Here is a 24,506-nt window from a genome sequence, read left to right as displayed (position 1 = left end):
ACCCTAACCTACACACAATCGCACACTTACCTGACTCACGCCCTAACACTAACGTCCACGCAACCGCACACTTACCTGACCCATTCCCTAACCCTAACCTACACACAATCGCACACTTACCTGAACCCGACCCATAATGCTCCAGCATATTGAATGCTGAAAACAGCGAAGCCATAGCAATGGCCCACTGAATTCTTTCCCTGGGAAAGAATTCGGTGTCCTGCACCTTCGCTGTTTTCAGCGTTTGACATTACGGGTTCGATATTATAACATTCGATCTTTGTAAGATTCAATGTTATAATATAGACCCGGCAGAGGATCAGTTAATTAATCAATGGGGCGGAGAAAGCTGACACACTCTGGCTAGGCTTATAAATGCCCTCGGGTAGATAGCCTAGTACTTACCTATGAACCTAAAAAAAATTCACTTGAAGCTGGACAGCAAGGGAAGGAAGAGGAAACTGTGGAAACTCTGACGCAGTCAGTGCTGAGGAGTGATAGGCCAGTGAGTTCTCACATGACAGAGGAACACATGGCACAGGATGATATTGAAGAGAATTTGCCACAGGAAGATGCTATAAGAACTTTCTATAGAATGCCTGCCGGAAATGGAAAACAAAAAAAATGTGCCCTCAGTTTAGAAGAAAATGAGCTAAGAGAAGAGTTCCTCTCCCTCTCAATTAATTTACCACTGCCATCCTAAATATTTAGGTACTATGTAACCAAAGAATTTATTCCTGTTCTCTAGCATGGAATGAAATTGTAATTGTGTCTTCTTTACTATGATTGCATATGTAATTAAACTATGTAATGTGGAGCTTTTCTCCCAGGGCCTCCACAGAAAACGAGCTCCCTGAGCCCATTGAACCTCCCCGGTTATCAAACTGGAAATAAAATAAATAAATAAATAATAGAGATAGACGTATTAAAATCAATGAAAGAAATAGACTGCAGAAGGTCAATAAAACCCAGAAAGTCAGAATTTTGATAAAACCAATGAATGCAGTAATTAGGACTGTTCATAGAGATCCATGCGATATAACAGAAGTAAACGAGACATATTACTGTGCAGCTAAATTAATAACTGAAAATCCTACCACAAGAACACAGGGTAGTGAGGGAAAGGAAGGGGAGAAATTGAATCATGGAAGTATTGAATAGAGAAAACTATAAAGCAGTTAAAACAAGAAGTGTCACTGCTAGAAGAGTATAGAAGAGGGAATAGATCAACAAAAACACTTAGAAAGATAGATGTGATGAAAGCAATACTCAGTATTAGAACAGATCAGGATCTATCATGCACTATCGCAAATAAACTAAAAATTTCAGCACAGGTGGAAAAACTTAGACGATACACAGATAAATATAAAGGAAAAGGGCAAAATAAGCATTTTATTGATGACCCAAAAATATTTTATAGAGAATTGGGAAACAAGTTAAAAAGAATTGAAAGACTGCCAACAAAAGAAGAAATATATACATTTTGGAGAAGTATTTATGAAGATCCTGTGGAACATAACAAAGATGCTAAATGGATAGAAGTAAAGAAAGAATAAGAAGTTTAAAGCTACAGGATATGAAATGGGATGAAGTAACAGCCAGAGAGATTGAAATAAAGTTAAGAAAAGCCTCTAATTGGAAAACCCAGGCCCAGGTGAAATACCTAACTTTTTAAAAGTATTAACATCTTTACACAAAGATTTAATCATGAGTAAGAACTATTTATATGAGCACCCCCCAAACAGACACCAACCTGGCTAACAACAGGAAAAAACAATGCTCCTACTTAAGAGTGAACCTGCAAGCTACCCTAAAAATTATAGACCAATAACTTGCCTTCCAACAATGTATAAACTATACACTGGAATTGATACCGACAGAGTTTATAGTCATTTGGAAGAAAACTCAATTATGGCAGTAGAGCAAAAGGGCAATAAAAGAAAGTCATATGGAACAAAGGATCATTTGTTGTTAAATAAAGTGATAGTGGAGAACTGTAAAAAGGGGAAGAATCTAAGTATGTCATGGATTGACTGCAAAAAAGCATTTGATAGAATCCCACATTCATGGATAAAATAGTGTTTAAAAATGTATAATAAGATACACTGATCGATTACATTACAGTGACCATGAAACAGTGGCAGACCACTTTGCAATTGCCATGATAAAGGAAAAATTATTATTCCAGGGATAAAACTTCAAAGGGGGATATTCCAGGGTGACTCTTCGTCACTGCTGCTATTCTGTCTCGCCCTTAACCCAATAAGCTATCTACTTAACAGCTTTGGCCATGGCTATAATTTGGCTCCTATAAAACAACATAGTGTAAACACATCTCATCTTCTCTTTGTCGATGATTTAAAACTGTATAGCTTATCAGATGAGGAATTGAAAGCACAACTGCAAGTTGTCAAAACTTTTTCAGATGATATAAGAATGTCATGTGGTCTTGATAAATGTGCAAAAGCAACCTATAGAGCAGGAAAAATGCAGCATCAGGAACACATCAGTTTAGGACAAGAATGTGATATAAAGAAACTTGAGCAAGAGGGCGTGTATAAATATTTGGGAATTGATGAAAGATCAACAATGAAACATGAACAAATGGGAATAAAACTTAGTAAGGAATATTTTAGAAGACTTAAATTAATCCTGAAAACAGCATTGACATCTAAGAACAAAATCCAATCTATAAACCAATTTGCTCTTCCTGTCCTAACTTACAGTTTTGGAGTGATTGACTGGCCCCAAAATGTGTTAGATAGATTAGATAGGAAAACAAGAAGATGCCTCATGCTCACCAAATGATTTATAAAAATCAGTGCATACCAAGATTATATGTTCCCCGTTCCGAAGGAGGGATGGGCCTCCTTGAAACTGATTACATATATAGATATGCAATCATGGGACTACACACAAATCTGCTGACCTCACAAAAAGTTTTGAAACATGAGGATAATAAATCTAAGATGACTTCTCTGCTTAATCTAGCAGAACCATATCAGCATTGTGCAGGAATGAAAATTAAAACAGAAGTAAATAAAAATCGGGCAGCAACTGAATGTGCCAAAAAACAAAAGAAAGAATATAAGGTGAAGGACCAGATGAGAAGGTCAAAAGTGTGGAAAATGCATAAATATAGTTTCAAGTATAGAAAACTTCAGGAAGAACCTATTGTTGATTAGGATCAAATGCAGGAATGGGTAAAGAGAGGAAAATTCAAACCAAGAGATGAAAGATTAATATTGGTGGCCTAAGATAGTGAGCTATGACCACAGTGGTTTACAAAGTCCATTGAACATCTGGGAGAAACAGACAAATGTAAGTTTTGTAAAACAGAATTGGAAACAGTTGCACACCTCATTGCTGGCTGTGACATATCAATGGAAGAAGGATCGTATACTGAAAGGCATAATAATGTGGCAAGACTGTTGCACTGGAGGTTGTGCAAACATTATGGTACTGAAGTGGCTGAGAAACGCTGGAAACATGAGCCACAAAGCATCATAGAAAATGAAGTTTAAATCACATGGGATCACCCATTACCAACAGTTCAAAAGATAGATGCTAGAAAACCAAATAGTTATCCATGAAAAGAAGATAAAGTAGCATTGATCATTGAAATCACCACACCCAGTGACTACAGTGTCTTTTGTACAGAGAAACACAAAGTCATAAAATATCAGGATTTGCAGGCAGAAATGAGAGCAATGTGGAAGAAAGATACCCAGACAGCTCCAAAAGTAGGGTCTTATAAAAAAGAATTTACAGTTGTATTTAGATATGTTACCAATGCTTATAACCCTGTACGAATTGCAGGAGGAGTCATTACTGGGCACATTACGGGTACTGCAAAGAGCACTTTTGGCTGACATCAAAGATTGAAACAATACTAATTTCGTGAACTTTAATCGTACTTTGACATAGGAATGCAGTCCATTCTCATCATGGTATTAGAAACCTAAAAGACTTGGAGAAATTTAAAAAAAATGAGGCGAAAGATATCACATAATACAATATGCTAAGCTAATACACCATCCAACAGTGCTGTGGAAAATTCCAGGAACATGAAAGGCTAAGAAAGGTTTGCCAAGCCTCAGGAATTATGAGATGCTTAAAGTCAAACTCGTTTGTCTTAGAATAGTAAACCAAATAGAAGGCTTTTAGTTAACAGAAAGATAAATTTCAAGAGTTGCGGTACAACATAATTAATAGTTCATCTCCAAAGTCATACTTAGAACAATGCAGAACAATAAATGCATTTATGTAATAGAGGGTTTCCAATTACATCTTGCCTGCTGTAAGGAAACTGTATACCATGAACAATATGTCCTACATGGACTGACTCAAAGCCCTGTCACTATATTTGGTGTCCTACAGACTACTAAGAGGTGATTTGTGTCTGGTATGTAAGGCATTCTCTGATTCATTATTGATGGATTTACTGTATATCAGCAAGTCAAATGAAATCAGAAATATTCTGTCTAAGTATTTAAACCTCTTCTGCAACATCAACAGAATGGTTTGGAGGGACAGGTATATCTCGCAGAGGACAGCACTGCTGGAGAAAACTCACCATCCCATTAAAACAAAGCTCATCCCTGTTTGTATTCAAGCACAACTTGGATCTATGGATGAAAACCAATAAATTTATCCCCGGACTGCTCCCTGTACTACTGATGGACAGAGGCAGCTCCTAAATGCTTCATCCTATGGGTCCCCTCAAATTATCTGTGGTATGAACCAAGTTATTCTTGCTTGGGGTAATATGTAATTATTGAGGATGGGATGGGTAAGGCCACTCTCACCATATGGGATTGGTTAGTTTAAGCACAAAAAGGGAAACTGGTTATGATGAAATGGCCCACAAAGGCAAATACCATAGTACTTATCTATGAATCTATAATTATAGAGTGTGGCTAACAGCAAAGCCATAGTAATATACTGAGGCCTATGTCTTCTAATTAGTGGCAACATGATCAAGACATTACTGTTGTCTTAGGTTTATCTGAGTCCTGTTTAGGCAAACAGTGGTTTGTATTATTCTGTATGCCAGATAATGTACAGTGTGCTATGTAATGCCACAGTCATACTGTTTATCCATAGCAGTACTTTCAAGGAGTAAGTATATTTAAGTAAGAAAGGTGTGGGTGACAAAGATCCTCCATGTGGGTATTAGGGAGGGAGAGCAGGAAGTCAACAGATTTAAAAGTGTAGGGGAAATGTATAAATGTATGTATTTATTTGTTTGCCTGCAAAGTCCAAATGGGCCAATTGCAAGATCCCTTTTCAGTGCAGACTGTGGGGAAAAGCTCCTAGTACAGTTTCAGCATAAACAATAATTATATACTGAGTCTAAAATATATATTATGAATATGAGAAAAGATTTTTAATTGGATGGCGCAGTAGTGCAGTGGTAGCATTGTCGCCTCACAGCAAAAGGTTCTCCGGTTCGATTCTTGACTGGGGTTCATTCTGTGTGGAGTCTGCATGTCCTCCCTGCGTTTGTGTGGGTTTCGTCCAGGTGCTCTGGTTTCCTCCCACGTTACAAAGGCATGCATCTGAAGCATTTCTCCTCCGGCCTCCGCTGAAAATTGGCTTGTTCCAAGTCAGACTTTCCAGGTTAACAAATGTAAAATAAAATAAATAAAAATTTATAAAAGAAAAATGAATGAAATATTTTAAGTAAATTAATAGAACTGAATTCTAAGAAATGTGGAAAAGGCAAAATGAGAGTAAGAGTTAGGAATGAAAGAATCACAAAGGTGAAGACAGGAGACTGAGGAACGTACAGTATAGATGATTTGAAGAGGTAGCTAGTGGTAGGAAGAAAGAAAATTGTGGATAAGTTTGCTGACATGGTGAGTGATTACAAGAACAGAGCCAAGAACTTTGTAGAAATTCTTAGTTTGTCTTTAAATATTTTGGGGGAGGTTACTTGCCTAATGGCTACAGGGAGTGAATTCCACATCATAGAGGTATAGGTAGAATATAAGCCGTCCCCACAGGAATTGTTGGATTTTGTAACAAAAAGGAGACAGCTATTTTCAGAGCAAAGTGGTCTTGTAGGTGTGTACTACTGAAGAAAGGAATTTATGGAGGGGCAGTTTAATTTTCTGAGTTCCAGGCAGTGATGAGAAGAGTAGGACATATTTGATGCAGGTTTATAGCACTGATAATTTATTTAGTTAGGATGTGTTAAACCAGTAGTAAAGTTGAGCAAGGCATACAGAAAACTTGTTAAAAGAAAGCAATGCAGCAGTGGTTTTACATGAGTGAACAGTAAGAAAGCTGGAGGCTCAGCGTAGAAAGCTGTAGTGATTTTCTTTATCAACGTGTTTTGGAAATGTGAATCCAAGATGATAATCAAGGGAAACACTTAACAGATTAGTTTGGAAGGCTACTATAAGCTAACATTTTGCGAGGAATGCATTCAGACCTTAGACTTGCTGTCAGCTTAAATTCTTGGGATAATGAGCATTAATTTGTTTTGGAAGGATTTGGATGAAGTTGAGATTGAGAGAACCAGTTTATGATAGAGTTAAATGATTCCCATATTACAGTTTGTAGTGAGGTAGGTGCAGAGCAGATAATAGTGGCATCATTAGTGTACTGGTTAAAAGTGGCTTGTGATGTGGCAGACTCTAGGTTACTTACAAATAAGTTAAATAAGAGAGGGCCAGGTATAGACCCTTGTAAGTAGTATTACAGTGTTTAGACCTAATAACTTACTAGGAATACTGATTCCTTCATATAAGGTTTGTAAACTTTATCACCCATCTGATGATCCAGTATTTTTTTTTAAAAACATTCAAATATTAAATAAGTGGATATTAATTAGAATAATATTCCATAAAGTTGCCATTGTTTATAATATAGAAATATTTTCTTTTTGTTTTACATTCTTTCCTCTGAATATTTACACCACTATGCCATAATGCTCTGTCACAGATGAAAATATCCATGTTAAATAATGCTTGAAGGAATGGTTCATGAAATACATTATAGGCAAATATCAATTTGCCTCATATCAACCTACAACTTGTGGAGTAAAGTCTTAACTGTTTACATCTCTTCTCATAATAAGTTTTTTAATAGTGATCTTTTTTGTGTGTTTTCTGTACTCCTTTCATTCTTCTTATTTGTTTCTGCATTTACAAACAAAAAGCACTATTGTACTCCAAGACTGCTCTTATAAAAGATGTAAATGCAGTTAACAGATGTTCTTCATCTTTGTTTGTTAATTTGCGATATAATATTGTGATACCCGGTAGATACTGGCAAGAAGGTTGAAAAGTCAGTGTGCCATTTGACTTCCTGGGCATGATTTGAAAGCTAGCTGGTAAAGCAATAGATTGTGAGTGAGAAGTTGCTTAGGATCTTTGGATGTGATATGGTATCAAAAGCCTTAATTAGTTCAAGGAACATAGAAGAAATACGTTTTTCATTTGTCTTGATAAATTGTGTTAAGCAGGAATAGAAGTGCAGTGGTTGTACTATGATTGGGGCAGAAGCCATGTTGCACAGGAGAGAGTAGTGGTAATGTTTTGTTTTGGAAAAAGAGAAGAATAACTACAACCTTCTAAGATTTTGCAAAGAGGACAGAGAATATCTGTGAGGTGAAAGTTTGACATTTCAGTGGAGGTGCCACCTTTATGAAGGGAATTATGAAAAGCGCTCTCCATGGTGTTGGGACAGTAGCTTCAGTTAAGGAGTGATTTATTAGAATGGAAATGGCATAGGAAATATGCATTGCAGCAAATTGGAGATATTTAGCTGGGAGGCTTGTCCAGAGCTAGAGCTGAAGGTTTAAGTTTGAGGAGGAGTTAACAGATTTTTTTTGTAGGTATGGGTTGTAGAGTGAAGGTAGAAAGCATCACAGAGATAGGTGAATTGGTTAAGGACAGTTGAGAGTGCTGTGTTACAGAGGACACAGTATTGATGAAATGAGTGCTAAACTTATTGGCTGTATTTTGGTTGCACGGGTTAGGATATGAGATTTAGTGGACTGAATTTACCAGGGTTTAAGAGATTATCGATGGATTACCAAAAAGAGCTTGGCTTTGGGGATGTTAAAGGGAGGAAGAGTAGCATTTTGTTTTTCAGATTGAATGAAGTTTTTATTGTGACTATCCAGATACCCATGTGATTGGAAGGAGGATTGATTTCTGATTGTGTACTAAGATTTCCATTCCTTATCTCATTCTTGAATTATCAGTCTAATTTCTAGTTTTAAGCATCAGAATTCAAAGGCATGAAGAGATAGCAGTCTTGTCAGTAATAGCATGAGGTATATTTCTTTTTTTTACATACTGTTACTGGCAGGCAACCAAGTACTGTGGACACTGGTCGTTCATTCTCAGCTTTCTCTGATTTTACCTTATAGGCATGCCCTGTCTCTTGTAAATTCTTTGATTGTCTAATAAATTATTCAGGACTGCAGTCAGTTAAAATACTAGACATTGGAGTTCCATGCTTCTTATTCAGAAATGCATGCTAATGCTGAATCTATTATTCTGTTAACTTTCAAAGTAAATTAGACTAACATGTAAGAGTATACCTCCCAACCTGTTAGAGCAAGAAATCAGAACAAAGGCACAAATAATGGGGGGACAAAGGACTAAAAATAGGGACACTTTTTAAATATTGTTCCTACAAACTTAGAAAGTTGATAGAACAACAGGTTATGCATTAGCATGAATTCTATAAAGGATATGAAGTCTGAACTTCAAATGTGTGCGGTTATTTTTTACTTCCATCCTCAATGATTTGTCAGTGGTTTTCCAGAGAACCCCAACTTTATGAGAAACAGACTAAAAATATGAGGCAAAAATCTGGACATTCTGTGAAATGTACTACTGCTGTGTCTGTGGAGGAGTACAGATAACTGCTCTTGTACAGTATTTATCCTGGCTTTTCAGGATTACTATGATTTATGTGAATTAAATTGGACTGCTTGATGTGTGTATTCTGTGTGGGTAGAACACATTAAAAATAAAATGCATGGCCACCATTTTTATCAGACACAGACATCTGAAGTGCACACAGAAGTGGCTGTAACTGTTGGGGATGGGAGCTGTCTGTCAAAAACAGCTGGCCCCTTCTTGTTTGCTCAGGTTAAATAACTGTCTGGCTTTGCAGGACTAGTGCTTATCTATATGAAGTACAATAGATGATTACTATGCTAACTGCATGTTTGTGATAAACCTGAATCGCATTACTTTGATTGTTATTTATTGTTTTTTTTTTTTTTGTGTGCTCAGTGTACATTCTAGAAGTAACAAGTTGGAAACATTACTGTGATTATTATTGTTTTTTACTTTCTTTACAATCAAACATCAAACATATTCATGTGGCTATCTTTTGGGGGGGGGCAGTTAGGAGGCATGCTGTTTCTATATGTATGACAATAATAGGTTGATGATCTCTTTGTTATTTCAGTTTCATCCCAATCTGATATCAAAAGGGTACACAAATGGTGACTGTCTTTTGGGGATACAGGCATGGTGTATATATGTATGATAGCAGTGACTTGAAATATGTGACTATGGCCATTTTGTACTTTCACTTTCTAAGAGCAGAGAAGAGTGCTCAACCACTTAATTTATGTGACTTAAATTGGACTACTTAATGTACATATTTTGTGTGGGACAATCACAGCCACTTTTAAAAATATTAGTAAGCCTAGCATGAGGCATTGACAGAATACGATAATGTGCGTTAAAATTAATTTTCTGAAGTAAAAGCAGTATGTATTCCCCTATAATCCCAGTAGATGTCTACATTCTGAATATCAACATCTCCTTCAATTTTATAAACCCAAATTACCCTCAGACAAGTTATTATACTCCTGGAATATTGCCAGGATATGGAATAACCTACTTACATTTATCCACATAGGACAAAGCCCTTCCAACTTCAAAACTGCACTGTACATTCATCTCTTCTCTAATTGGACATGTAATTGTTCAATTGCTTCCTCTGCCATAACCTAATTCTGCCAACCAAACCTTAATCGGTTCTTACTCAATCTTGCAAAGTTTTATCTACTTAATTCTTCCTCCTAATCTCTCCATTCTCCCTAACTACCTTTCCCCCTCTTTTCTCCCTTCTTCCACATTCCATCTACTATCTTTTTTCTTTCTCTACTTTCTACTGCCCTTCCTACATATTTTCCCTCCCTCTTCTTCATTTCCCCTCTTTTCTCTCCAGTTACTCTCTCCCCTATATTTATAAGTACTCTTATTGTCTTTCTATCTACACATTGTCCTATTGTTTATTCTATGTAACACCTGAATTCTCTGGAATTCCTTGATGCTTATAACTGTTTAAAATTTGAACCACTTTGTTTTACCTAGTATTATCATGCCATGTTTCTATTCTCTGTACTAGGAATATGCTTTATTTTTGATGATAGTGTAATTGTTTTATTCAGTTTAGATTGCTTTCTGTAAATTTTCATAATTTCTTTATGCGATTTTCTTGATCTTCTGTAATTCATTTGTATCTTGTTATGAAACTTTATGTAAGATTTATTGTTATGTTGGAGCTTTTATCCCTGGGCCTCCATTGAAAATAGGCCCATTTTGGCACAGTGGAATTTCCTGGTAAACAAATGCCAATAAATAAAATAACGTATCTTTAAATATTGTCATTATTTATTCAGTGTAATCCATCGCATTTTCTCCCAAAATCACCAGTTTTATGAGGGATTAGAGGAGACAGAGATACATTTTCAGGGGTGTCCTTGAAAAATAGCGACAGCTGAGAGATATGCATCAGAGGAATATGCAGAAGGTGACTATTCTGGGGAGGTGGCAGGCACTCTTCCCAGAAGTTATTTTTGTACAATCACAAGCATTTCTTTTCTCAGTTTATTATGAGATGCTATTTTATCTGATTTGAGCATTAATACTTGCATGCGGCTTATTACTTCCTTGAAAAAAAACAAAAATAAGAGTGAATTTCTTCCCTGCTCATGACTTTTGTTCAGGTCATTAGCCCAAAATGTGAAAAAAGCAGTAAAATACACCTTGGAACATCTACAACCCCATGAGTTTTGGGGGACACAGACCCTCAGCGTAATTAAGATATTTCTTCCATAGTTATTACAGCGCAACCTTAGTCAGTTGGAATGTGCTGAAAGGATGTAGGAAAACGCAAGTTGAATAGTGAGATCAAATTTCTTTCATTAATTATGCTTTTATTCTAGATGTCATTGGTTTAAAAGGTTGTTTAAAAAGCTCTCTAAAATGCACATCAGAACATCTAGAACTCATGACTTCTGGGGACTGTCTTAAACCAATTATTTCTTCCACAGTTTGCAGGGCAGTCATGGTCAGAATATGCTGAGCGAAATTACACTTGAATGTGTGGCCTCTGCAACACAAGTAGCAGGTTCATTAAAAGCAACAAAAATAAATAATTTAAATAAATAAGGCAACTGCACTGCAGAACAGAATATACTCATGTTCTGCTGTACTGACATAGAAATGTAAGATAAATTAAAACGTACAAATGTGACTCCACTTTGTGTCAATATTCAGAGCCTGGAAGCAAACTCTGTGTACCGCATATGTAGCAGCCTGTACAAGGAAGGGGACAAGTGCAATACATAATGCAACGGTGGTCCTTCATAGTGTGAGAGAACACATACAGCTATGGAGTAAAATGATCCTTGGTATGCCAAGGTTATTTACAAAAGGTAATTTGTTTTTAAGCTGTAGTGTACAACATTATAAATCATTGCTGACATATGGATTGGTGAAGCAGGATATCATTACTCCTAACAGAAGTTAAGGTCAGGTGTATTAATATACACAGGTATTACCCAGCACTTAAAGAACAGGCCATTTAGGTTCACCAACTGAATTTGATTAAACATGTGATAATAGTCCTGGCCTGCTAATTCTACAAATGCTACAGTTTTTTTTTTCAACATGTTTTTGGCCGATAGCTGCTACACCAATCCAGTTTAGTCAAAATCATTTTGATTAATACAGATAACAAGACAGTGCAGTGAAAACAGTTGAAGGTCAGCTTCTTTAAACATTTTGATTTATAAAGTGATTGCTAATGTATGAAACCTGCAGTTATAAGTCATCTTAATGCAAAAGCTTCAGCTTTTCAATATATATATCTATCTCACTTAGAGCAATAAACTTAGTACTACCTGTCCTAGAATTTAAAACAGAGTTGGCAGAAAGAGTGGAAAAGTACATCTGATATAACATTAATAGCAATTCATTCTTATAAGGTATTTATGTACCTGCCTTCATTACTTTCTACACATCAGTTACAATATTTAACTCCTCTTAAACATCCTTCTACCTCCTACTGTCTTAATCTGTCTCACTCAAGTCTTTTCACTCTGTTCTTTCAAACTTCAAATATAGTAAATTTAAATCCACTTCTCCCTGCCGCCCCACCTAGCTCCTTTCCTCATCAACCGCATTCTTATCTTTGATTCTTTAGATTTTCTCATCTGATCCTTTAGACACTCTGTAACACTTCCTTACCCTCTCTCCACACCTCCCTTTTAACTCACACAACCTTGCAAGGTTTCTCACATTGTACGTGTCCCCTTCTCATACCGTATTTCTCCTTCCTCATGCTGCTTTAATTCAATCCCATTTCTTAATCCCTCACTCTTCCCTTGTATACTCCAACAGTATCCATGCCACCATCTCCTTCCACCAGCCTAATTACCTAATGTCCCTGCAGCACCACAGATTCAATGTCCACGCCATGCCCTCTCCACATCTGCCTCCATGTCTCACTCGATTAATGTCAGACTCTGCTCCCTTATTAATGTCATCTTGTCCATTATCTGCGTATTTTCTAACTCATCTACCATCTTTTTATTGAGCAATAACCATTTAAGTATATTTGTCTGCCTGCCCTCTTCCCCAACCTTCTCCATGCATCCCTAAATCTGAATTCTCGATCCCTTCCTCATTCTGCTCGGACATATTTTATTCCGCTCATTATTTCCAAATAGTCTATCTTTGGAGGGATTAGGGTATGTCTGAAATTCTTATACTTTTTCTTCTGTCATAGATTCAGTCTCACTCCCCAAAAATACTTTCTATTGTTCTACCAGCTCTTAATTTTTCTTCGGTAATATACTCAGCTCAGAATGCCTGCTATGTGTAGTACATGCCTGGCCTGTTTTCTGCTTTAAAAACACAGATTTGCAGATTAAGTAATATTGACTGTAGTCTTGGAAATTCCTTATAGAAAGACTTCCTAAATATATTTGCAAGAGATTATCACCCATCTCTATTTTTATTTCTTTGCATAAATACATTCATTAAATTTCTCACATCCATGCAGTATAGGTTCATAGGTTCATAGGTTCATACTAAGCTGTCTGCCCTGGGGCAATTATAAGTCTAGCCCGATTCTGTATGGCTTACGCCACCCCTTGATTTGAGTATACTGTGCCCTTTCTAAGGTTTAGTTTACTGTGCCTCTGTCTAATAGTGACACGGGAGTAATCCCTGGGACAAACCTACGATCCCCCATCCACTCATCAAGATTTTTCTTGAAGAGATTCAGTGAGGTGCTCTGCCTCACATGAACTGGAATTCTATTCCAGAGCAAAGGGAGCCTCTGGGTTATGAACCTGTCCCTCCAGCAAGTTCTATTTATTTCTGTGCTGAGGTTCAAGTCCCTCGAGCGTTTGGCTCTAAGGGATTTAGATTTACTGAGGTGGAGCATGTCCATTAATTTTGGATTTGACATAGCTTTGTATGTCAGGCATAGATCGCCTCGAAGTAGGCGGTATGCAACTGAGTAGAGCTGGAGTTTTTTTAACCGAGCAGCATATGGCATCTGTTTGAGACCCTTGATCCTCTTGGTGAGATACTTTTGGGGTCTTTCTAATTGCTGCAGGTGTCAGGTAAGGTACATCCCAAAAGGGGCATTGTATTCTATGATGCGCCTGATGAGGGATGAATAAAGGGGCACGATTACCTCTCTTGATCTAGATGTGAAACCCTTCGTGATGAGGTGGGCTATGTAGAAGGTCTTTCTAACCACTTTGGCAATGTGGTTTTCAAAGGACAGATTGCTATCAACTTGGGTCCCCAGGTCCCTAATAACTTTCTCTGTACTTAATGGGTTTCCGCCTATGTGGTAATTTGTGGGCACATTGTTTTTGCCAAAGGGTATGACTATACATTTTTTGGCATTTAGCTTTAAACAATGGCGCTGGCACCAGTTATCTGTCTCTGTGAGACCTTTTTGAAGGATGTTTGTGTCAGCTGGAGAGTCGATTATGGCACCCAGTTTGCAGTCGTCTGCGAACTTGGTGAGCCATAGTCCTCCCACGTTTGCCTGTACTTCGGAAAAGTATATACTGAACAACAGTGGTCCCAGGACAGAACCCTGTGGGATGCCACTTGTGGCCGGTTACGAGTCTGATATGGCTCCAGCAACTCTCACTCTGTGGGTTCTGTCTTTGAGCCAGTTTGCGACCCATCTTGTGACATAGGGGTTTATATTTAAGCTGGATAGCTTATCTATGATGCCCGAGTCGGGTATTGTGTCAAATGCCTTTGCAAGGTCCAGATAGGCTGTGTGGACTACCTTCCCTTCATCTATGGCTTTGGTGACTGTTTCGAAGAAGTCAACCAGGTTCAAAAGGCAGGATCTGCCCTTGACAAAGCCGAACCAGGTAGGATCTAGTGTCTGTAGGTCCCCAATGTCTTTGTTTATGAGCTCCATGATGATCCTCTCCATAGCCTTGCAGACTAAGTTAGTCAGGCTTATGGGGCGATAGTTTCCAGGGTCCGTAGAGGCTCCACCTTTGTGGAGTGGGACCACTGTTGCTGTACGCCATTCTGTGGGCACATATCCTGTAGTGAGGCTGAGATTGTATAGCTGTTTTATTTGAGGGATTAGTTCCTCTTGGAGTTCATGTAGGACGCAACCTGGGATGCCATCTGGTCCCATGGAAGCAGTGTTTTTTGCTTTGGAGGGGGCAGCCTTCACCTGAGCATCAGAGATGTTTGGGAGGCAGCCCTCTGCCAGGATAGATACTTGCTCTTTTGGGGGGTGGGGGGTGGAGAAGTTTGCACTGAACCTGTCTGCCAGGATATTGGCGATGCCTGTGGGTTCAGTGTATTTTTTGTCATTTAGAATCAACTCGGAACAAGTCTGGGAGTTGCATCTCAGGTTCCTAACATAACTGAAAAAAGCCTTATGATTGTCTTTGGTGTCCTGTGCAATTTTTCTCTCAAAGCTGGCCTTGGAGGATTTTATGAGGGATCGTAATTTTTTGCTAGTACTGATCAGAGATGCCTTCCCTATTAGGGATTTTGCTCTATCATGTAGTAGATTCCTCCTTCTGTTGTACAGTTTATTTATGGCAGGGGTCCACCAGACTGGACGCCTGCCTTTGGATGATTGGGTCTTGGTTTTGTTTGGGATAGCATGATCCATGCATTCCTGGAGATGTCCGTAGAATGCGTTTATATAGGATTCTGCAGTTTGGGCCATAGTTTCCACTGGCCCTGGGTCCTTGAAGGATTCCACTTCGGTTTTGAGAAGTGAGAAGTTCGCTTTTGAGAAGTTTTTCACTGTAGTTTTCTGGGCTGGGGGTGGGGTCGGGATGTGGACATCCAGTGAAATTAATTTATGGTCTGATCTTACCAATGAGGGATATACTTCTGGTGTGGAGCATAGAGTCCCCATGTTGGTAATGATCAGGTCTAGTATGTTGTCCCCTCTTGTGGGAGTAGTGACTAGTTGTTCCATAGCATTTGAGTTTATAATTTCAAGGAACCTTTGGGCTAAGGTGCTGGGGCTTGAGTAGTGCTCCCAGTCAATGTTTGGGTAGTTGAAGTCGCCCAATATAATGGTGTTCGGAGAGATCTTCATGTTCTCCAATGTTTTCAGGAAAGCCGAGTGGGATTCCTGACTTTGAGAGGGTGGTCTGTAGGATGCTATAAACTGAAAAGCAGTCTTGCCCACTGTTAGTTACACATGGATGGTCTCCGATACTTCGTGCAATGCCACTAACCTGAAGGTGTGGATATCCTTGATAAATATGGAAACTCCCCCTCCTTTTGTGGTTCGGTCCGGGTTTTGGGGCTGAAAAGCATGATATGAGGTATAGCCTTGTAGTGCTGGGGTGCTCTCTGGAGCCTTGAACCAGGTTTCTGTCACTGCACAGATAATGATGTTCTCCATACTGAGGAGAGCTTCGAGTGCATGCATCTTGAGGTTAAGACTTCTGGCGTTAAGCAGCATTACCCTTAGTTTCTTGTTCCTTGTGCTGTCTATGGGGGTGGGTTTGACTTTTGAGCCTTGCCTAAAAAAGGCACTATGGGGGTGGCAAGAGCCTTTGCCAATATCCGAAAGCCCAGTGGTGACAGGTGCAAGCCGTCCCTAGCAAAGCAACGTGGCTTGTCGAGCATGTCATCCCAGGCTGACAGACACTGGATCCCCTTTGAATGACACCAAAATTTTAGCCAATTGTTAAAATCTTTGTATTGCTTTGTAAAAGTATTGCTAACATTTCCTTTTGTGCCTGGGCTTATCTCTTTTATGAATTTGTAAATATGGTTGACAAATAGGTCTGCTGTCTTATAAGATCACAGCCCCTATCCCATTCTGAGTTGTATTAACTTGGAACACAGCTGTCATTTTTGCATCATAGTATTTCAACACAAGTGACTTTGTTATTAAGTACGTCTTTTAATATTTCTTGAGCATTTCAAAACTGCTTTGCTGCGGACACCTCGACTCTTAGGCCGCAGTTTGCGCCAACTGTTTTGTAAGAGGCATACTAAGAAGCATTTATTATGTTAGGTGCAAACTTTGTAAGATACTGTATCATTCCTACTAATCTCAAACGTTGGTTGCCTTCTGGCTTTGGCTTTTGTGCTATTGTTTTGACTTTTTCTGTATCTTGCTTCATTCCAGCTGACATTGGATTACAATATGAATGATCTGTAGCAGACTTCTTACTTTTATTTTGCATTTGTTCTTACTCAATTCAAAATTGTAGATGTAGTGATCTTTTGCCTTCTTCTTATGTCTCACTCCACACCACTTTATATCACTTAATGTGAGTTTCTTCACTAGCTTTTACAGATACTGTTACCTAAGTACATGTAGAGGAGAGATTTAGACATTTGTCCCACCATATGTCATTGAATGTTAGTGAAAGTAGGGGGGCGAACTTAGTCCCAGGTAAGCAGTGCATCCTGAATGCCTGTTTTTACAGTAAGACAGTTTTGAGATGGGATATAATTATGTCACTATGCCGTTATGATGATACAAATCCCCCAGGATTGCTGAGAAAGTAACAGCATCAGTGTCTGCAGGACACAGAGGTTTACATATTCTAAAATGTTATGCTCAGACATGTATTATCATTGTGGCTTTGTTTCTATGTAGAACACAAAATCCTACATGAAATCATGCTATTTTCCTTGTTTATATTGCTGAGCTAAAAGAAAAAGGAACATATATCAGGTACTAAGCTTGTGTGTTGCAATCTAGTTGTGCCTTATTGTGTTACTTACTGCATGAACAGTGGGTATCCGTGCATATAAAAAACTATGGAAATGGAGCTTGTCAAGCTTGAGATGACTAAATTTACACAGAATGTGCCAGAAAAAGTTGTGCAATTTCTCAGGTAATAAGGTAAACCTTTGAAAGACTTTTTTCTATAATGAGGGTGACTATCTCTACAGCAGTCCTGCAAATCCTCTTACTGACAGAACATGAAACACGGTATTAAAATTAATTAATATAGCTGATAACAGTCATTACCTAAAATATAGAACTAGGGCATTAGCTGTCCCTGTCAGATTGTTAGGGCCTTCACTTTAAAAAGGAGCATAGTGTAAAAGACTGGTACAACTCAATCTTCTCTAACTAGTTTCTTGAGGTAAAAAAATGTGTTGACAGTTCCTAACATGTTTCAAATAGTTGCAATTAATGGAAACCAAGTATGTTAAGACTGAATTCTTGAGGTATAAGGAGGTATGTCAGTTTTTGAGCATTTCAGATAGTGAATACAATTAAAATTAATATCTGGAAACTCAGACTGAAATCTGCCTACACACCTTTTCTGTCCGTACACTGCATAATAGTTTTCCTTAGCAGTGTTGTATTTACCTTGCAAGTACCAGGTATAGAATTAAAGTGAAGAAAAAATAACAAATTTGGTCATTTACCTCATACTGAAGGCAGACAAACAGTAATTCCTACATAAATTACTTTCCTTTGTAATCAGAAAACAAAATTCTTTCAAACCCTTAACCAAATCTACATAAAAGAAAAGAATAGAGTAACAAATTTTACAAAGGCAGCGATCTGCTGAACTACAGAAGTGAATAATTTATATGTTTCTTTTAGGTATTTCTTCAAAGGTTTCCATTAGAGTTTATGAAGGTAACAGCATGCTTGGGTTTCATCTAACCTAGAGATGCTGACTGCATAGTCATTTGTAAGATGTAAAGGTTCACATGTCCTCTTCTGAGGAAGTGATCCTCATTTCCCACAAGATGAAGAAGGCATTCAAATGATTAAATATTCTGCAGCCCAAGTAAAGATGGGCTTGTAATTTTGCTTACTAAGGGGTTCTATGCCTTTTACATAACTTAAATGTTAGTGAAAATTTCATGGTGTAGCCTTAGCATTACCTTTGTAATTTGTCTTTGTAAAGGACAAGTGTAGTTTTGGCTGTTTATCAGAAATTGAAAGGAATTTACTAACAGTGGAGGGCCTTCTTTGTTGATAGTATGCAAGATTTCAGGAATTCTTGAAAGGGAATGGTATGTCCTGCTAATGGAATGGTAGAGTATATTTCATGTAACTATAGTACTTTAGTAACGTTTTTGTACATCTTCTGTTTAGCCATACCGTTTTACTTTATTCATTCTGAACCTGCTTCCTCTTCTCTAATTCTAATCCTTAACACTTTATTACAAAATAAATTGTCCTTCGGTTTCTTTTTTGTGTAACCTTGAATCTGTATTTGGTAGGGATTTATTCATATTAGGATTTTTGATAGTGCTGTCTGATTGTGTCCTTCAGTTCATCATGATTTGCTACAAAACTAAATTTCTGAGATTTCACTTATAGTCTTATATGCCCTGAAGTACTTTAATGCAGTCCTTTAATGGCTCAATCCTTAATCGAATTAAAGGGATTTGCAGCTTTTTTTTTTCTGTGGTGGATCTAAATCTACTTATAAACTTTTTTCTTGTCTTGAACAGAATAGCAAAATATATTACGATTAAAGCTACTGTTGTATGTACAATGTGTTTAGAAGCGTTAATTTTCTTTCTTCTGCCAAAAATGCCCTTTCCCAGAAAAATGAAAAGTTGATGGTGGGTTCTTGCATTTTGCTGTTAAAAGGTTTGTGGATTACCAGGATACCTAGATTTGGATGTTCTAATCCTTCTGACAGTTTTATCACTCCTGACCCTTGCTGTTCTTAGTTTGCAGATGAGTTAAATGAATAAAGGTATCATGCATTTACCACATCTTCTCCAGTGCCAGAGACCCACTATTGTATTGTGCAAGAGGTACTTTTCATCTTCAGTGGTCTGTAAATTCCAGAGATAGGTGAATAATATTGGTAAACATATACCAGAGCTGGCAAATTCTTTTTATGTGGCTCTTGTAGTCATAACACTGACGTATTTTTTTTGTATAATAAATTGGGCTCAGTAATAGATACACTTACCTTTTCTTAGAACCAATCAGTCCAGAAGCTGAGCAACAAAACTTCACAATGAATTCCTTTCTAGTCCCATCTTCTAATGCTTCTTGTGTCCACAGGAACAGAACAAAACGGAATGAAGCTGGCTTATGCTTAGAGGGAAAAGTTTAAGGTCATTGCTTTGCTTTGATGGATATTGGAATTTGCATAGAGAATTTGACATAGAACATTAATGTGCTTTTCAGTTGTCTGGTATTGCATTAGTAATTTGAAATACTTTAAATGAACACCAAGACCTTGTGCAGTGGAGTAACCTATACGTGCCTGTTGTGCATGGATGTGAAATTTGAGCGCCTTACTAGTGCAGTTGTGTTTTTCAAAATTAACTGTGCTGAAGTATAGTTTACAATCTTCAACTTACTCTGCATAATTTGCAGACTTTATTTAGTGTAATGCCTGTGTACATTTAGGAAGACTGGATATACTTTAGTGTAATGTCTGTTGCACTTGCTTGACTGAAAAAGTGTACAGTGTATACAATTTGGGAAAGTGACAGCAGGTTTAACTCCTCTGTCTTGGTCTGTAGGAGTTTAAAGAACCCTGAATTGCCTTTTTTATATGTAACAAAGGTCCTATTCATTTTGAAAGATTTATCAAATCCATCATCTATGAGTACAAGAAGCATCTGAGTTATTGTACAGTCTCCTCCTTGTTTCTCATTAGCAAGGAATGCAGTTAAACAATTATAATGTGAGAGGAAGTTTAAATAAAACAACAGGTATGATTAGTGTATGGGTGATAAGGCACCTGTCACTTTTTCCCCTACATGACAATAAAAACATATTTATAATATAGTTAAAGGTGAAAGTGAAGGGTCATTTTATTCTACTTTTTGCACTGTTGTATTCTAATTCTCTATTCCTCATTTCAAATTTTGAAAAGAACAATGTAGAAATAGAATGTTACACTAACACAGGGATTTGGTAACATACCCATAACTTAATTAATAATAATATCTGTTGCTCAACAGGAAGCACATTCACTTTTGGTGCCGAGATCAGAAGGTTTTGGGTTCTAGTCCCACTCCAGGTGATTTGATTACCAACACAGCAGTGCAGCTTTAGAGGACACTGCCATCCTGAGTGTACTATCCTTTGGATGTGACATTAAACTGTCTGCTTGAGTTGTTGGTAGCTTAGGGGAATGTAAAGCATCTCACTGCACCTATTGAAAAGAGAAGGGGAAATTCCTCAATGATCTGACCAAATTTCCCTTTGTTGTATAAATACCAAGTTAGATCTCCCCTTTTAAATAGGCCAAGAACCTGGTGGAACTAACTCAGTGAACAAAGGATAAATAAAATAAATAAACATTCAGAGAGCAGTATTCAGAAAAGGCTTGTGTTAGTACCAAATGCATATGTGATTTATATCAGTGCAATGGTGATATGTAAGAGGGATATAGAGCAAGGTGCTTGCACAAAAACAGCAGTGTACTGCTTTACAGCATTCATGCAGATCATGTGATGGTGTAAGGTACGCACAGAACAGATGCACTTGCTATATTTTCGTTCACGACTGGTGCAGAGAATTAAGGCTGTGAGCCGTTATTGAGCTGCTTCCTGTGGTACAGGGTTTAATTCTCTCTTCTTATTGCCTCCTGTGTGACCTTGAGCAAGTCACTTACCCAAACATTGCATTGGGGATCCTGGGAATCTGGACTAGGCTCCTTTATGGTCTCCTGCACTGCATACCCATTAACCATCAATGAACCTTAATGTGTCCTATAATGGTGTAATGTTTGGTGGTAACTATTTGTGACCCTGCAACTTCTGACTGCGTCTTCTCTTTGGCTTCCTAGTGTAGCAGGACTATGTACATCTCTAGCAATTAGTCTACCAACATTTGTGCGTGTACATTTGTACTTGCTTCCATTTTCATAAACTCTGTTCTTCTTTAAACATTTCTTTTTCTTCTTTTACCCCTGTTTAACTGTCCCTGGCCAGCAGCTACATCACCTTTTATTTTTAATGTTAACTACTTTCTGTATCTCATGTTTATAGGTGGACTGCTGTGCTACAGTGTACAGCAGAAAACTTTAAGAACCCTGTTTCTGAACAGCTCAAATATAAGTATTACAATGGTGAAACTTCTTTCTGAATTCTGTCACTTTTAAGTAACATGTACTTAAGTTTTTGGTTGTAAGATCTTTGACTTTTTCATCAGCCACCTGTTTTTTTTTTCATATGACCTGTTCTCCCTGTCTACAGCTGACCTTAGAGGTATATAAAATAAGGAGATTAAAGGGAGAAAGTCCCGCACCCTTGAGGGTACAGAGGGCTTTTCCTATAATACCCAAGACATTTTTTATCAACATTATTACTGTAAAAATCTACTGCCAATCATTAGCGGACCGGAGTTCCGCTGTGGCGACCCCTAACTGGGAAAAGCCGAAAGACACAAACAAACATTACTGTAGTTTTACAGAAAAGAGTTTTCAACAAAGCAAGTCTCAATCTAATCAATGATATACCTCACTTATACATTATGTAAGCCATAACACAGACTGCAAGCCCCCTCAAAACATGATTAGTGGAGTCTGTCTTGGTGGTTTAATCAGTCAGCGACACTGAGGTGACACTATAGAGTCACAGACTGCTGATATGGCAGAACCAGTGAGTTATGCTTAATCCCACACATACCACAATGTATGTATGATAGCATTGGACTGCAGTTCCAAGAACTTCATTGCTCTTTTATGTCTCCAGTTTTGTGGGGGTTAGGTAGTGAGGTGTAGGTAGAATACCACATACCTACGTAAAATGATTGGTGGAAGAGCATACTGGGAGTTTATTTGTGTCCTCTTCACATGCCTTGCAGCACTATAATCCTACATTCCCTATGTGTAGCACTGAGTAGACACCTCAAAGTATTGGAATTTGTCATTAGAAGTAGTGAAATGAACTGCAAATACAGCAGCAGAACATATGCAATAGTTCAGTTTTGCAATGTAGAAAATGGATATTTTAGAGAGGTCTCTTCATATTCTAATGCTTTTCCCCAGTGAACTATGCAAAGATTGTGGTGCATACAGACTTAAAGAACCCTTGAAGATATCCCCCTCTGTATGTTTGAATTTGCTATATATAGAAATAAAACTATTGTTCAGAGCTAACATAATGACTAAGCAGTCATTGAATCCCAAAATGACTTAGCCATTCTGGAAGAAGGTTTGCCTCAAATAAATAACTGGTGTCAAAATCATGGACTAAAACTAAATGCCAAAAATTATATATTGTAAAAATACATTATTGTATCCTTTGGAAGGTTACCTACCCCCAGGAACTACCATACTGACAATATGTCCTTAAGAGTTGACCCAGCTGTTCAGGATTTGGGAACTTATGTCGACAGTGACCTAACTTTTGACCAACATGTGGCTGTTGTAAGAAAGTCCTTGTGTATTGCACAGCTTATAAATGAAGGGATTGTTTCTAGATCTGGGGATGTCACTGCCCCCTTTACTCGGCCCTCATTAGGCTGGTTATTGAATATAAATAATACACCCTTTGTCATCTATCTGTCCAGATTGTTTGTGTCTTTTGGCTTTTCCCGGTTAGGGGTCGCCACAGCGGAACTCCGGTCCGCTAATGATTAGTAGTTGATTTTTATGTGCCGAGTTACCAGCCCTGATGCATAACCTTCAGCAAAGGTACACCCATTCACGCATATCTCCACGCAGAAGACGCTCTAGCTGAGAATCGAACCAGACAGCGTCTTACTATGAGGCGACAACGCTACCGCAGCACCACCACCATGGATATCTATCTGTCCAGATACCTTACCTAAAAAGGATACAACGACCAAACAACATGTCCTACATGGACTTATTCATAGCCCTGCCACTATACTGTATATCCTACAAACTGCTAAGAAATGATCAGTGTCTGCCATACATGACATCTTCTGACCCATTACTGATGGATTTACTGCACCTCAGCAAGTCAAATGGCATCAAAAATACTCTACCTAGGGATCTAAACCTCTCCTGCAACATATATAGAATGGTTTGGAGGGGCAGGTATATTTCATAGAGGAAACCGCTGCTTTGGAACAGACACCCCACCCGCATAAAACAAAGTTCATCCCTGTCCATTTTCATGTGCAGTTTAGATCTATAGATGGAAAACAAAAACGTTATCCCAGGACTGCCCCCTGTAGTACTAATTGATAGAATGCAGCTCTTAAAATGTTTTACCTGATGCATGGGTTGCCTCAAATTATCTATGGTATGATCCCAGTTATTCTCATTAGGGGTATTGTATTACCAACCATGGGATGGGTAAGGCCAATCTATAACCAAATGGGAAAGGCTGTTTCAAGCACAGAAAGGGAAATTGGATAGACTTAAAATGGCCCACAAGGGCAGCTACCCTAGTAATTACCTGTGGACGTATAATTACTAAATAATAACATGCTGCCATTTTCAGATATACAAGATTTTTCTTGATAACAAGACAGTGAGTAACCAAAGCATTCATGATTGATGCTTTAAGAGAAAACATTGCACTAGTGCACAAAGAATATCCCCTTGTTTATCTAAAATTTCTTAAGAAAGATTATAAATGACAATAAACATGTATATAATATGTATAAACGTATATAATGAGATAAGTCATCTTTAATCAACTGTAGTTCTTATTACATTGGTATATTATGTAAATTACAGGCCACCTTTGAATGCATAAAAGATGGAATATGTAAATTTTCTGTCCTTTCTGTTTGTGAGACCTGGACATCTGTGATGATGATGATGAAGA

At 37.9% G+C, this 24,506-nt stretch overlaps 1 protein-coding gene across 1 annotated transcript in view; it reads left to right on the top strand.

Annotated features, from left to right (window-relative positions):
• CNTNAP5 (contactin associated protein family member 5) overlaps nucleotides 1-24,506 on the top strand; it is a 4,019,360-nt gene that overhangs the window by 2,139,661 nt on the left and 1,855,193 nt on the right. The window lies entirely within an intron of this gene.

The sequence above is a fragment of the Protopterus annectens genome, chromosome 2.part0, assembly GCF_019279795.1.
Source record: "Protopterus annectens isolate FY-2018-M chromosome 2.part0, PAN1.0, whole genome shotgun sequence".
Lineage (NCBI taxonomy): Eukaryota > Metazoa > Chordata > Ceratodontiformes > Protopteridae > Protopterus > Protopterus annectens.
This window is presented reverse-complemented; position numbering and strand designations above follow the sequence as displayed.